This window comes from Acipenser ruthenus, chromosome 7 (assembly GCF_902713425.1).
Source record: "Acipenser ruthenus chromosome 7, fAciRut3.2 maternal haplotype, whole genome shotgun sequence".
Taxonomy (NCBI): Eukaryota; Metazoa; Chordata; class Actinopteri; order Acipenseriformes; family Acipenseridae; genus Acipenser; species Acipenser ruthenus.
In genome coordinates, this window is record NC_081195.1 from 10,959,088 (window position 1) to 10,972,439 (window position 13,352).

Genomic DNA, 13,352 nt, shown 5'->3' on the forward strand with positions numbered 1-13,352 from the left:
TCTGTTCTGGGCTGTTCTACATTCGCTTTAGGTCCAATTATAAACTATAGCTGAACCTAAACGATGCTTCTTAAAAACACTGTGTTAGGAAAGTTCCCCCTGCATTGTGTCAGCAAAATGGTCTAATTGTGGTTCATTTCTCTATCTCCAGGAAGGATTTATTTACAACATGCTTATTGAGATGCACAAGGTAAAGACACATTTCTGAAACACGGATAGTTCAATTTTTCCCTTTTGATCTCTCACTATTGCCTCACTTTATTGTACTAAACCAATGAGATTGTTTGTTTGTAGCAGAAAGCTGCAGGGCGATGTCTTCAAATGCTGTGGTCAATTACTCAGCATTGACTGCTATGCTGGGTGCTATCATAGCTCCAGGAACAAGAACATCAATTTGTGAAGGGTGCACATGTTACAAATAAATATTTTAATAATAATTATTTGATTTAAGTCTTACCCTAGAGATTCAACATTTCATTACAAGTACCTTGATAAGAAGAGAACTGGTTTGCCACCACAGGTAGAGATACTGTCCAAGCATGGAAGGCATGTTCAATGGCAAGTCTTACAACAAGAAGATCTGATAGAGGAAAAGTACTTTGACTTCTATTAAAAACAAACTAAATATGCTTTGTAGTAATAGTTTTTGTTGTTTAGGGTAGGAAATGATCTAAATTGTTTTGATTTCCTTTCTAGATCTACAAAAAACGTATTGCGTAAAAGACACCCTTCATAGGTAAATCTATCTCCATGCAGGTAGTGTGACCTAATCTTATCAAGATAAGACCCCCATTCTAAAAGCCTTCCATTCAGTAATGTTATAAATGGGATATTCTGCTACTCTTACCAGTCTAACACAAAGGAATCCTTGTTTGTGTCTGGGTATTTTTGAAATCTTTGTCCTTACCCTGCATCCTCATTTATATTGTGATTACTCATACTCACAGTTCAATCACACACTATAAGTAGCTGCTCTGATGTGGAACCGACTTACCAGCACTGAATGATATGCACAACATGCATTACTAGCCTCATTCAATTCCCAATGGGACTGTATTAGCTGTAAATTTATTTAACATGTTCCAGATGTCCAGAAGGAATCAAAGAAACTCAAGATTAAAGGCCTTCCTGAGTGCAAGGGAAGGATCTTACTGACCTTTACTCTGCCCAGTACCCACCACACTGGCAACACAGCCGAGTCCAGACACTAAAATATAATTTGATTTGTTATTGTGTACCCTCTTGTATAATTTAATCTGAACTGCTGTTCCCACTGTCTTCTCATCAGTGCAGGGCTGTAGGCAAACACACTTTTTATAAACTCGTTTTGCATGGTGAGTTTTGGTACTCATAAATGATAGTTATTATTTTTTTTTATTTTTTTTTACTTGGCAGGCAAAGCACAGGCAGCTGTGGTCTGAGCAACGTTGCTGTTCCTCACACAGGTCACTATAGCCCCTCATCCCTGTCTCAAGAAGTGAAAGGGAAGCCAGGCAATCCCTGTTCAGAGCAACTCCCCACAATTGTCAGCCTTAGTGCCAGTCATTGTTATGTAGATATGTATCCAGAATTCTGCTTAGGTGCAACATGTAATTTTCATTGCATATCCTGTACTCCTTAGGTGACATTGAGGAAGTACTGGAGGTTTTGGAACTTAGCCATGAAGCAAGGAATTTCAACCCAACTATTCAAAATAGTGCCATCGTTAATAGCAAAAATATTTGTAATGTATTTATATCCCCTTTGGGTTCTGGGATCCAAATATGTGGACATACAATTATGTGTTAAATAAAAAGAATTACTGTTGTTATAATTTTTAAAATAATTTGTATACAGTATATTCTTCGGATGAGACGTACAACCAAGGTCCTATTGTAAGTGACTCTGCAGCAGCAGTTGTGATGCATAGTTCACCCCCTAATCTTTGAAAGTCGCTTTGGATAAAAGTGTCTGCTAAATGACTAATTAATCATAATAATATGAAATATGGAGCTATAGGGGATTTCATATATTGTGTGATCAGTCATGGAATGTAAAATGTTGATTTTAATATCTCCTGAAATATCTACATCCTTTCCATGCCTAGCAGGACAACAGTTAGCTGTTTGGAGGAAAAAAGATCAATCCCGTTTAAGTGTTATTAGAGCCATTGCTATATTCCTGTGTACCCCTGGACCAGCCTCTGTTCAAAATAATGCAGATTTTATTTAAATCCAGGAGTCTGGATGCACTAGTTTTCAAAGGAACTTGGTCAACAGTATTTACAAAAATGTTGAGGATATGAAACTGACTCAGGTCAAGTTACTTAGCTGGTCAGTGTCACTGCATTAGGTTTCTGACCACCCAAGGTGGACTAGCACCATGCTTGATAGATGTCAAAGGATGATGTCATTCTGGTTAACAAAACCCTTTGAAGAATCATCTAAGATATGAATGCACATATGAAAGGAGATACTTTAAAAATATTTATGCATACATTAAATTGCACATCTATTTATAGTCCTTGTTTTGAGTCTGGATTTAAGTTTGGCAGTAAATTCAGACCATGCAATACTTGTCGTAGACTGTAGTACCTTCTTATCAAATGGGTTTTTGTATTCGCTTTCTAAAGAATCTTGTCCGTGAAGAAGTAAAAATAATTGTTTTCAGTTTCTTACAGTGCATTTTTAATTTGTTACCTTTTCTCTGTTAAAACCACAACATCAAATGAGAAGAATCTTTATGCCAGCTGTGGTGATTTACAGTTTTGTTTTTCAGTCCTGTGAGCCACATTCCATCTGACCACATGACAAGGGCTGAGGTATACTCAGCAAGTCAACGTGCTGATTCAGAAACAGACTGCCACCAAGCCTCTTTACTGCTTTGCCTTCAATACCGCAGATTATGGAGCTGGCCTGTGTGGAATGTGTGTATCATGTAGTGTTGGACTCCTGCATTGCACCTATTAAGTGAATCATTCTGAATCATATCATCTGACTTTTTAAAACACTCCAAACTACAGAGCGTTTCAAATGTCTTGGCCCATAATGATTTGTATGTTTCTTTTTGCAGGTGAGAATACATAGGTCCCACGTTTTATCAACTGGAGTGCTGAGTGAGGGGGTTCAGGGTATCCTCCTTCCTCAAGAACATTTTGGACATTAATGATTAATCTGACCTCAATTATTAAAATTACATTTCGAATCAATTTAAGAAAAAGAAAACAACATTTGTTGATTTAAAATGATATAATTTGCAACTTGAATTAAGATCCCACCAATTAATGGAGCGTACATACAACCTCAACTACAAACATGACCATCTTGTGGCTGATAACTACGCAGACGGGCAAGACTCTTGTCTTGAGCTGAGCATTGAGGCCGGGAACCAGCCAAGATTATTTTGCGGGCTGTACAATGACTGTCACGGGTCACTTTGGTGGTTTGGAATCTAATGTATACCCATAGCACATTATGCCCTGCCTTGAGCCACGACGTTTGACATTGTGTATATTATTCTAGCTTGGTTAAAGCAAGGGAAATATATTTGAAAAATATCTAATCTGATCATTTAGTGGGGAACAATGTCTTAAATGTGAGCTACACTCATGGTTTATTAAAAAGAGAGGTTAGGAAACTTCAAACAGAATGTTCTGTTTTTTTCATTAGGTGCCATTTTGAATTAAACTCTTCTGTGCCGTGTAATTTGGCCACTTTTTAGGCTTGCGTTGATCCAAAATGACACCCACAAAAACTTGTGCTTGTACAACCTCCCACCCCATTCCATAAACCTTGGCTACACCCGAGTAAAGAGGGTTTCTTCACAGAGCACTTTTGGGCACTGCTCAGGAAATGGTTTGTTGCCCAGGGGAAGCTGCCTGTTAAGAGTTAAAATATGTTTTATACACCATGACCTTTTAAGCTCCCAGCTGGAAGTGAAAAATCTGTGAACTTCCTGACACAGACAGAGACTTCCACTGGGTCAGCAGCAGTGAGAGCTTGCTGACAGTTAAATTTCCTTCCCTGGGAGGTCTCTCACCCCCATGCTGAAGAAAATAGGGAAATACTCTTTGCCCCTTTTTTTAAATCCCTACTTCATTGCATCACAGTTTATAGCTCAATGCTGTTAACTACTGTTTTTTCTCCACTGCCCTGTAAACATGTGACAGGTTAATTCCCTTGGTGCTAGGATGAATACCTTCCCCTTGCATCAATATAGTGCCAGCAGGAATTACAGGGGCTGTACAGTGGACTATTTAAAAAGCTATAAGGGGGTAATTGAGTGAGAAACACCATTCTGCATTAAAAAATAATGAAAGGAAAGCCATTTACTCTAAAGTGTTAGAATCACCAATGGTTGTTTTACTCATTTCAGAAAAAAAGATGCAATGAAGGTCTTTATGAATTTTCCCCTGAGCTACTGATGTCATTTGATTCCAAGTCCTGAGTTTTCATATTTATAGCCGTAAAGTTGCCACAAGTTACACAATCTGTGATTGAATCTGATTGCTAATGCAAAGGAATTCCCCATGAACTTGAATTCACTCTTATGTTCTTGGATGGCACACAGCCAGATACTTTGTATTGTAAGACTTGCTGTACTTTGATTTCCAAAAATTGGTATTTATATGTTAACTTCTCCTTCCTATTTAATATATCTTGTACAGAATATTATACAATAGCTTGTATTTGGTTTGGTTTATTCTAGATTAAGGCTGTTCTTAAACAATAGTATAAAAACACATATGACTAAACGTAGGTTGAATTATAGTTGGTTCTGTTCCACAAAGCCAGATGATTGGTTTGTAGTAAGCAATATTACCCATAAAAGCATTTTAATATTATTATTATGACATACTGGTAAAAAATAACTTTTTGAAGGATAAATTGTCAGCCAATAATATGCATTTTGTTTTCATAAAAATTGTGGCACAGTAAAACTTAACATTGCAAGGTTGCGAGATCTAAACCGTTCACACATAAGCCACAATATGCACCACCCTCAAAATCTGATTTAAGAACATAAGAAAGTTTACAAACGAGAGGAGGCCATTCTGCCCATCTTGGCTCGTTTGGTTGTTAGTAGCTTATTGATCCCAGAATCTCATCAAGCAGCTTCTTGAAGGATCCCAGGGTGTCAGCTTCAACAACATTACTGGGGAGTTGGTTCCAGACTCCCACAATTCTCTGTGTAAAAAAGTGCCTCCTATTTTCTGTTCTGAATGCCCCTTTATCTAATCTCCATTTGTGACCCCTGGTCCTTGTTTCTTTTTTCAGGTCGAAAAAGTCCCTTGGGTTGTGTGACAGAGCGAATGAATCCGAGTCGACAATCTCCCTCCCGACCTGTGAGAGCACGGTATAACAGGAACAGTGTGCCCCGGACTGGATGGTTTGCCAGTTTATTCCAGGGTCAGTTGGAAGTCGGCCATCCAGGAAGGGGGCAGAGCCACAATACCAGAAGTCATCGCCCTAATGCAGTAGGCAAGGTGTCAGTCATGGATTGGAGGATAAGTTATTGCACTCGCTACCGAAGGGGGCGGGACTGAAGGTATATCAGGGGATGTGGCCAAGCAATCTGTTCGTTTGTTACGGTTACAGAAAAGACCTGTAAAGGACGTGCTGTGATTTAAATCGTGAGTGTTTTTTTGTCTGTCTATTAATAATTGTATTTGTCATTGTTACTAAACTATCTGGGAGCTGTCACTAATCAGCCAGCATCAACCCCGGACTACACTGCACTACTGTTTCACTGTTGCTGTATAATTCACCACTTACAGAAGGAGCACTCACTGTTGGGATTCGTGATCATGTCTGTGTATAGTGTGTGTTATTATTATTTCAGGACTGAACCCCGTGGTTTTACTGACTTTACACATCACTGTGTATAGTCATTATTATTATTATTATTTAAGCAAATAATAAAGCTTCATTTTTCACCATTGAACTGTTGTTAGTGCGCACTGCAAACCACTTTGCCACAGGTCGACATTGTCAATACCTTTTAGAATTTTAAATGCTTGAATTTAGTAGTCTTCTTTGTTCAATTATTTTAGTCTGTCTGCACATGACATGCCTTTTAAACACGGAATAATTCTAGTCGCTCTTCTTTGCACTCTTTCTAGAGCAGCAATATCCTTTTTATAGCAAGGTGACCAGAACTGAACACAATATTCTAGATGAGGTCTTACTAATGCATTGTAAAGTTTTAACATTACTTCCCTTGATTTAATTTCAACACTTTTCACTATATATCCAAGCATTTTGTTGACGTTTTTTATAGCTTCTCCACATTGCCTAGATGAAGACATTTCTGAGTCAACATAAACTCCTAGATCTTTATAATGCACATTTGTATTGCCTGCATGCAATACCTTACACTTTTCTGTATTAAATGTAATTTGCCATGTGTCTGCCCAGTTCTGAATGCTGTCTAGATCATTTTGAATGGCCTTGTCTGCTGCAATGGTATTTGCCACTCCTCCTATTTTTGTGTTGTCTGCAAATTTAACAAGTTTGCTTACTATACCAGAATCTAAGTCATTAATGTAGATTAGGAAGAGCAGAGGACCTAATACTGATCCCTGTGGTACTCCACTGGTTACCTCGTTCCATTTTGAGGTTTCTCCTCTAATCAGTACTTTCTGTTTTCTACATGTTAACCACTCCCTAATCCATGTGCATGAATTTGCTTGAATCCCTACTGCGTTCAGTTAGAGAATTAATCTTTTATGCAGGACTTTGTCAAAAGCTTTCTGGAAATCTAAATAAACCATGTCATATGCTTTGCAATTATCCATTGTTGCATCCTCAAAAAAATCAAGCAGGTTAGTTAGTCACGATCTCCCTTTCCTAAAACCATGCTGTCTCCCAGGATACTACTACCATATAGGTAATTTTTCATTTTAGTTTCCATATAATATAAGTCAGTTATTGGTCTATAAGTTACCTGGTTCGGTTTTGTCTCCCTTTTTGTGGATCGGTATTACGTTTGCAATTCTCGTGTCTGTCGGTACAACCCCTGTCTCAGGAGACTGTTGCATGATTTTTTCAGGCCAGCAGTGTGGAGTAGTGGTTAGGGCTCTGGCTTCTTGACCGGAGGGTTGTGGGTTCAATCCCTGGTGGAGGACACTGCTGTTGTACGCTTGAGCAAGGTACTAGATTGCTCCAGTAAAAACCGAACTGTATAAACAGGTAATCGTATGTAAAAAAATAATGTGATATCTTGTAACAATTGTAAGTCGCCCTGGATAAGGGTGTCTGCTAAGAAATAAATAATAATAATGATTTTAGTTAGCGGTTTGTAAATAATTTCTTTCATTTCTTTGAGTATTATTGGGAGGATTTCATCCAGCCCAGAGGATTTGTTTATTTTAAGAGCTCCTAGTCCCTTTAACGCTTCTACCTCTGTATGTTTTAATTAACATTTTGAGTTTTGCAAAAAAAAAATGCTGCAATAAATAATTGTAAACATCTATTTCTTATAACCTTTTTTCGTCGTCTACAAAAGCAAAACTTTTACTACAAAAGATTTTTCTTAAAATTCTTTGTTTTCAAGAAATTTCTAGAAATTATAAATTTCAATTGGGGTATGTAAACTTTTGACTACAACTGTGTGTATGTGTGTATATATATATATATATATATATATAATAAATCTAATTAATTTAACCCTATATTGTCAAATGTTGCTTTATGGAAACACCCTGTTTTGTTGTAAAGTTTAATTTGATTTTACTGTAACATGCTCCATTCATTTTAATGATTATCGTTAAAATGAAGATATTTATATTGAAATGTAAATATGTTGATTTCCCAAAAGAAATAGAATGAATTGAAGAGTGTGTTGTTAAAACTTTTAACTAAACTAAAAGACAAACAGCAAAACAAGGACAGCTGTTTTGTATCAACTTTTTTTGTTGAAACCAAACATTGGCAAATCATGCTACTGCCTGTATTATAAAAAAAACAAGTTCAATTTAATCATTTGAAATAAGTATTTGCAGAAGAATGTAATTACACATGGAGTCTGCAGAGAATAGGAAAGCGTCTGTAACTGAGTCTGCAGTCTGTGAATGTCGCCTCCTTCCATTACAAGGTCAAGACTGCTGTCGTTTGTACTAAAAACAAACTTTTTGATAGGTTGAAAAGCCTCAACTGCCATATCTTTATCAACAAAGTTAATGTAAATGTTGAGTGCTTACTACATACCCAAAATATCAGGCATTCCAGTGATTGTAAGTCTGAGACTCCCCACAGTTCCCTGATATTAATAAACCCTGCATGAAGCTAACAGCAACTGAATTAGCGTATTTTCTATATTTAATACATAACATAGCAAAAACAAATGTCTAAGATAATGTTAATTATCTTTGGTACACTGAATCATATTGTAGTGCTGTATGTACTTAATTGATTTATTTTTAGGTCTTTGTTGGTTTGCTCAGCTTCATTTGCAGTTCTTGCAGCACATTCTGTAATGGGTAAGAGGTTTGAGATTGGGGTGAGAAAGAGTTTTAGGGATTTTGAAGCTTTTCAAACATCCCGAGAGTGGCTGTGAGATAAGGTGTGAGATAGTCTGTTCTTGTGCATGCTGAATGACTTCCCAGTGCAACGAATAGATATATTCTTTATCAGGGAGCTGCCATAAAGACCTGCTGACAAAGCAATCAGCAATGCCATGTCTCTGTTTACGTAGGGCACGATTGAAGTAACAGATAGCAGAGGCTCTTGGTTTAATCTTGGCTCAATAGGTATGGTGCCTTAACATTTTTAACATCAATGCATTCATTTTTATGGATCTCTCCCCAAATATGATGAGAGAAGCTGTTATATTTTGTGACTGGGATTGATTTGCAAAAAAGAGATTGAGTCACACAACCACAAGAAACAAGAAAACCAACTAAGTGAACACCAAAAACAAGGCCATCCTTTTTTGATTGACCACACTCCTATTAGCGGGCTGAGAAAGATGTAAGACAACTATAGTGTAAAGCGTATTTTAAAACCACCTGAGTTAGTCATAATGACAACTGAAAATATTTTTTAGTGCTTATTTTACAATTCTATTCATCTACTTCACAGGTATCTCGCCAATGTGGAAAGGGAAATAAAAAGGCAAACAATGTTAGGGTACATAAAGTGTGGAATACAAGTCAATTTGCAAGTCTCGTTCCTCTCTGACTGGTCTAGCCAGTCTAACATTCAAACTGCCTCCCCAATAAGCGACAGGCCCCACAGCTCCTCCATACCGGAGGTAACAGGTGTGGTCCATTGCGTTAGAGCTAGAGCTCAATGCTCCCACGTTTGCATTACTGTGGTGACTGATACTGGAAACGGTAATGCATTTCTCCAGGTTCCTGTCCTTGAACACATCACTGGGTGTGGAGACATCCTGTTGCAGTAAGCTGAGCTGGCATCAAGGCTGCTGGTGGAAACCGTCCGCTGGCAGGAAACACAATAGCACTGCACACCAGTCCTAAAGAAAAACTCAACGCAGGTTTGAGGTTCTGTCAAGGGATCAAATAAAATAATAATGAACGGGCATAATAAAATAAACGGAATGCTGTACACTCATTTCTCATTTTAAAAAATGGAGTAAGGGGGCTCCTGAGTGTTCAACTGGTAACGGCACACCAAGCGGAGTGCAGGATGCGCACTATAGCCTGGAGGTCGCCGGTTCGAGTCAAGGCTATATTGCCGACCGTAGACGGGAGCTCCCAGGGGGTGGCGCACATTTGTCCGAGCGCCAGCCGGGGGTGGGGTATCCTCAGCTCACCGCGCACCAGAGACCCCTGTAGTCTGGCCGGGCGCTTAACTCTTGGGTGGCTGCACGGTGAGTCTGCAGTGTGAAAAAAAGCGGTCGGCTGATGGCACACGCTTCGGAGGACAGCGTGTGTTCATCTTCGCCGCTCCCGAGTCAGCGCGGATGTGGTAGGGGTGAGCTGAGCCTAAAAATAATTGGATATGCCAGATTGGGAGAAAATAATAAAAATAATTGCTGATTACTAAATTAAAAAAAAAAAAAAAAAACCCTGACGAAGACACGTTAGTGTCTAAACGCGTTGTTTGTTTTACAACCATGTTTTTAAAGAAATAAAGACATTTTTGTTGAAGAATACAAATGAGCTGGAGTGAAGTATTTAATCATTTTAAGGTAAAATGACAAGAGTGCGACCATGAATGTCCCTACGGAAACTCTTTCGGTAGCCATCAAAACTGAAAGTTTGGCAGAAAAAATTCTGACAAGTCTTCAATATTAAGCATTGTACTGCACAAATGACTCTCGTGTTCATTATATATATATATATATATATATATATATATATATATATATATATAATCTTCGTTAATTTGATTCTAGTTTCTAAAATCATAACACAATGTAATCTATATTCTTAGCTGCTTGGCCACATTATTCAATAATTTCTATCAAAGTCAAAAGCAACCTTATTATTACTATTTTTAAGCAACAGTTCCTAGTAAGGTACACATTATAATCCCGACTCCAAGTCACGAAGGAAACCCAAATACCTAAAGACATAACAACAACGAGGCACACGACACATCAGATTAATCACTTTTTCCCAAAGCCAGCTCTTTCCTGTGACTTTACTTTCTGACAAAAGATAAAAGCAAATATGTTTTATTGGAGAACTCCAATATGGTACAATAAATTAAATGGGATTGCTTCAAATTACTATCCTAGCACAGGTAACACAAATAAAAGTCTATCTTGTGTTACCAAGACCTGAACTAAGTGAACATAATTAAGTTGGGTTCAAAAAGGCACAAGCATAATTAATTCTTTTTTTAACCATTTATATGGCAACAATCACCTCTGAATACAGAATATCCCCTATTTAATTTTAGGGGCCATACAAACCCCAGTGGTAATTAACAAACTCCATCTTCAGAAAAAACAATGTTCAAGCACTGCCCTCTTGTGGCTAAATTACATACCACAGCCCAAGAACATAAAGTGAGAACATGCTAAAATACCAAAATAGTGAACAACCCTAAGCTACAGCACAGACCAAAATAAATCAATTTTAAACCAATTATTTTCCAAGGCTTGACATAAATTACCCAAACAATACAGGCACTGCAGTTGTTGAATTTAGGCAGACTAAAAGCAAAAGATCAATCAGAGAAGTTATAGTGGTATCAAAATAGGTTTTATTTGTGGTGACCACTGCCAAAAATGCTTGTAAATGTTGCACATAAATCCTTAAATACAGAGATTGCATCATGAATTGTATAAAGTAACATTCACAAGGTTTTATCTTTTTGCCAAGGTTTAGAATTTCTTTTCTTCCTACTTACCAGAAGAGAGGAAAGTAAGGTGGTAGCATTAGATTCCATTTCTGGGATTAAGCCTACACTCAGATTTGTAATGTACAGCGTCACATTTTACAAGAGGAATTACTGATAAGAAAATGAACACAAGATAAACAATGGGATTTAAGGAAGAAATAGTGTTTGCAAAGCAGTTAATGTGATCTTTCTCTCAATGTGTGTGTGTGTGTGATGGGAGCCTTTATATGATGAGCCAATAATGTATATTCTAGAAAGAAAGTGTCACGGTTAATTTTATCAATGCACTCCAATTTAATTTCAAACATATGGATTATTTTATTGATTCAAATGAACAAGGCTTAAACTGTACGGCTAGAAAGATCCACTCTCCAGCTTCCACCAAACATATTACTGAACAATCTTCTTTTCCAGCTGTCAGTATTGCCATGCTCAGAGGCACGCTTCTTGAGATCACAAATCTATTGTTTGACCTGCATTTAATTAGAATCCTGCACTTCAAATTAACATGGGATGTTGATGTGCAACAGGTTTAAAATCTTCCACCATCCCAGAACGCCTTGGAGTGTGCCTTGAGCCGAGTGCTCACTCAACCAGCACAGGGAATCCTTCACTAACCATTCTTGCCAAAACCTGAATTAACCTGGTCAGTGGAAAGGCAGTTACCCTCTTTACACTACCAAAAAAAAGCACAACCTCAATGGAAATCAGTTTGAACACGTGTTGAACATGCATTATTTAGGTAGTGTGGATAGAGAAATAAATAAATACCAGATCACAAAAATGTAGTAAGAACTAGCACCTGTATCCAGTGGCAGGTTAATTTAGTTTAGCTTTACAGCTTTCACTGTTTACCCGTCTCTCTGTTGATCAATAATAATTAAAATAACTTTTTTGTATAAAAGTTTCTGAGCAATACCAGTTGTTCTATTTAAACATCTGATTAATACCTGAGCAAGTAGGTCTCTATTCTCATCTTAACTAGCTAGTCATTTGTTATTTTAACAGAATATACCAAAGGTGATTCAAGGAAATAACTGAAATAGCTGACATAGCAACATTACCATTATACGTTTGTAAAATAAATCTATCATTGTTCCTGTTACTTCTGTCTTTCACATCAATGGTTTCAAAATCCAAACACATAAGCTCTTCAAAACACTACCACTGAATTTTTAAACTTGGTTTTAGACAGTTGTGAATTCTTCAGATTAAAATACTGTGCCAGCTCACCATACATCTGTTCCATTTCCAGTTAACACATAGAACAAAGACGGAGATATTGAAACTAACTGGGGAGCTTTTAAGACATCATACTGTACTGTAATTTCAGTGAGTTTGTTCACTTTCCTTCCAAAAATGCGTACAGCCATATACACACGCAAGTCACCTTTTTCTTCCTTGAAGGTATAAGCATGAATAACTTTGTGTTACTTTAATCTGGTAATTGTCTTGTGCTGGCATAACTTCATTTAAAAACCTAGTAATGATAAATGAATCCAACCTGACTTATGGAAAGTCATTCATTTTGAAAATCTTAAATTGGACAACTTTTAGGAGTAGGCTGTTAGTAACTTATAAAAACTTAGCAAGAAATGTCACACGTAGTAGCGCTTGCTACCAAATTTGAAGTTCTCTAAAATATATGTAGTCTTTTTCAAATATGACCCATTATAAACAAAAGATGTTTCATTCTGTGTTTTTAAATGAATATCACAGAATTACTTTGTTGTCCAGTTACAGTGTGTGTGTGTGTAATATATGTATATTATATATTTGTGGTATCACAAATGAAATGGCAGTAATTTATTTGTATGGTCTTAAAACAGGAACCCCACAATTCAGTTCACATTAGGTGTATCTAGGCTAGTAACCCCTGTGGCATGGCCCCACCTCAACTTCAATACATTACCAATGAGGTATAAAGTCACACTTGAAAACAGAAAATTGAATTAATATAAAGTCACCAATTCTTAGTTGTTTGCACCAAATACTCTTACTTACAAAACAACTAGTAAGCAAGTGCATATTCATTCAGAGCTTTTAAAAACTCAGCATCAG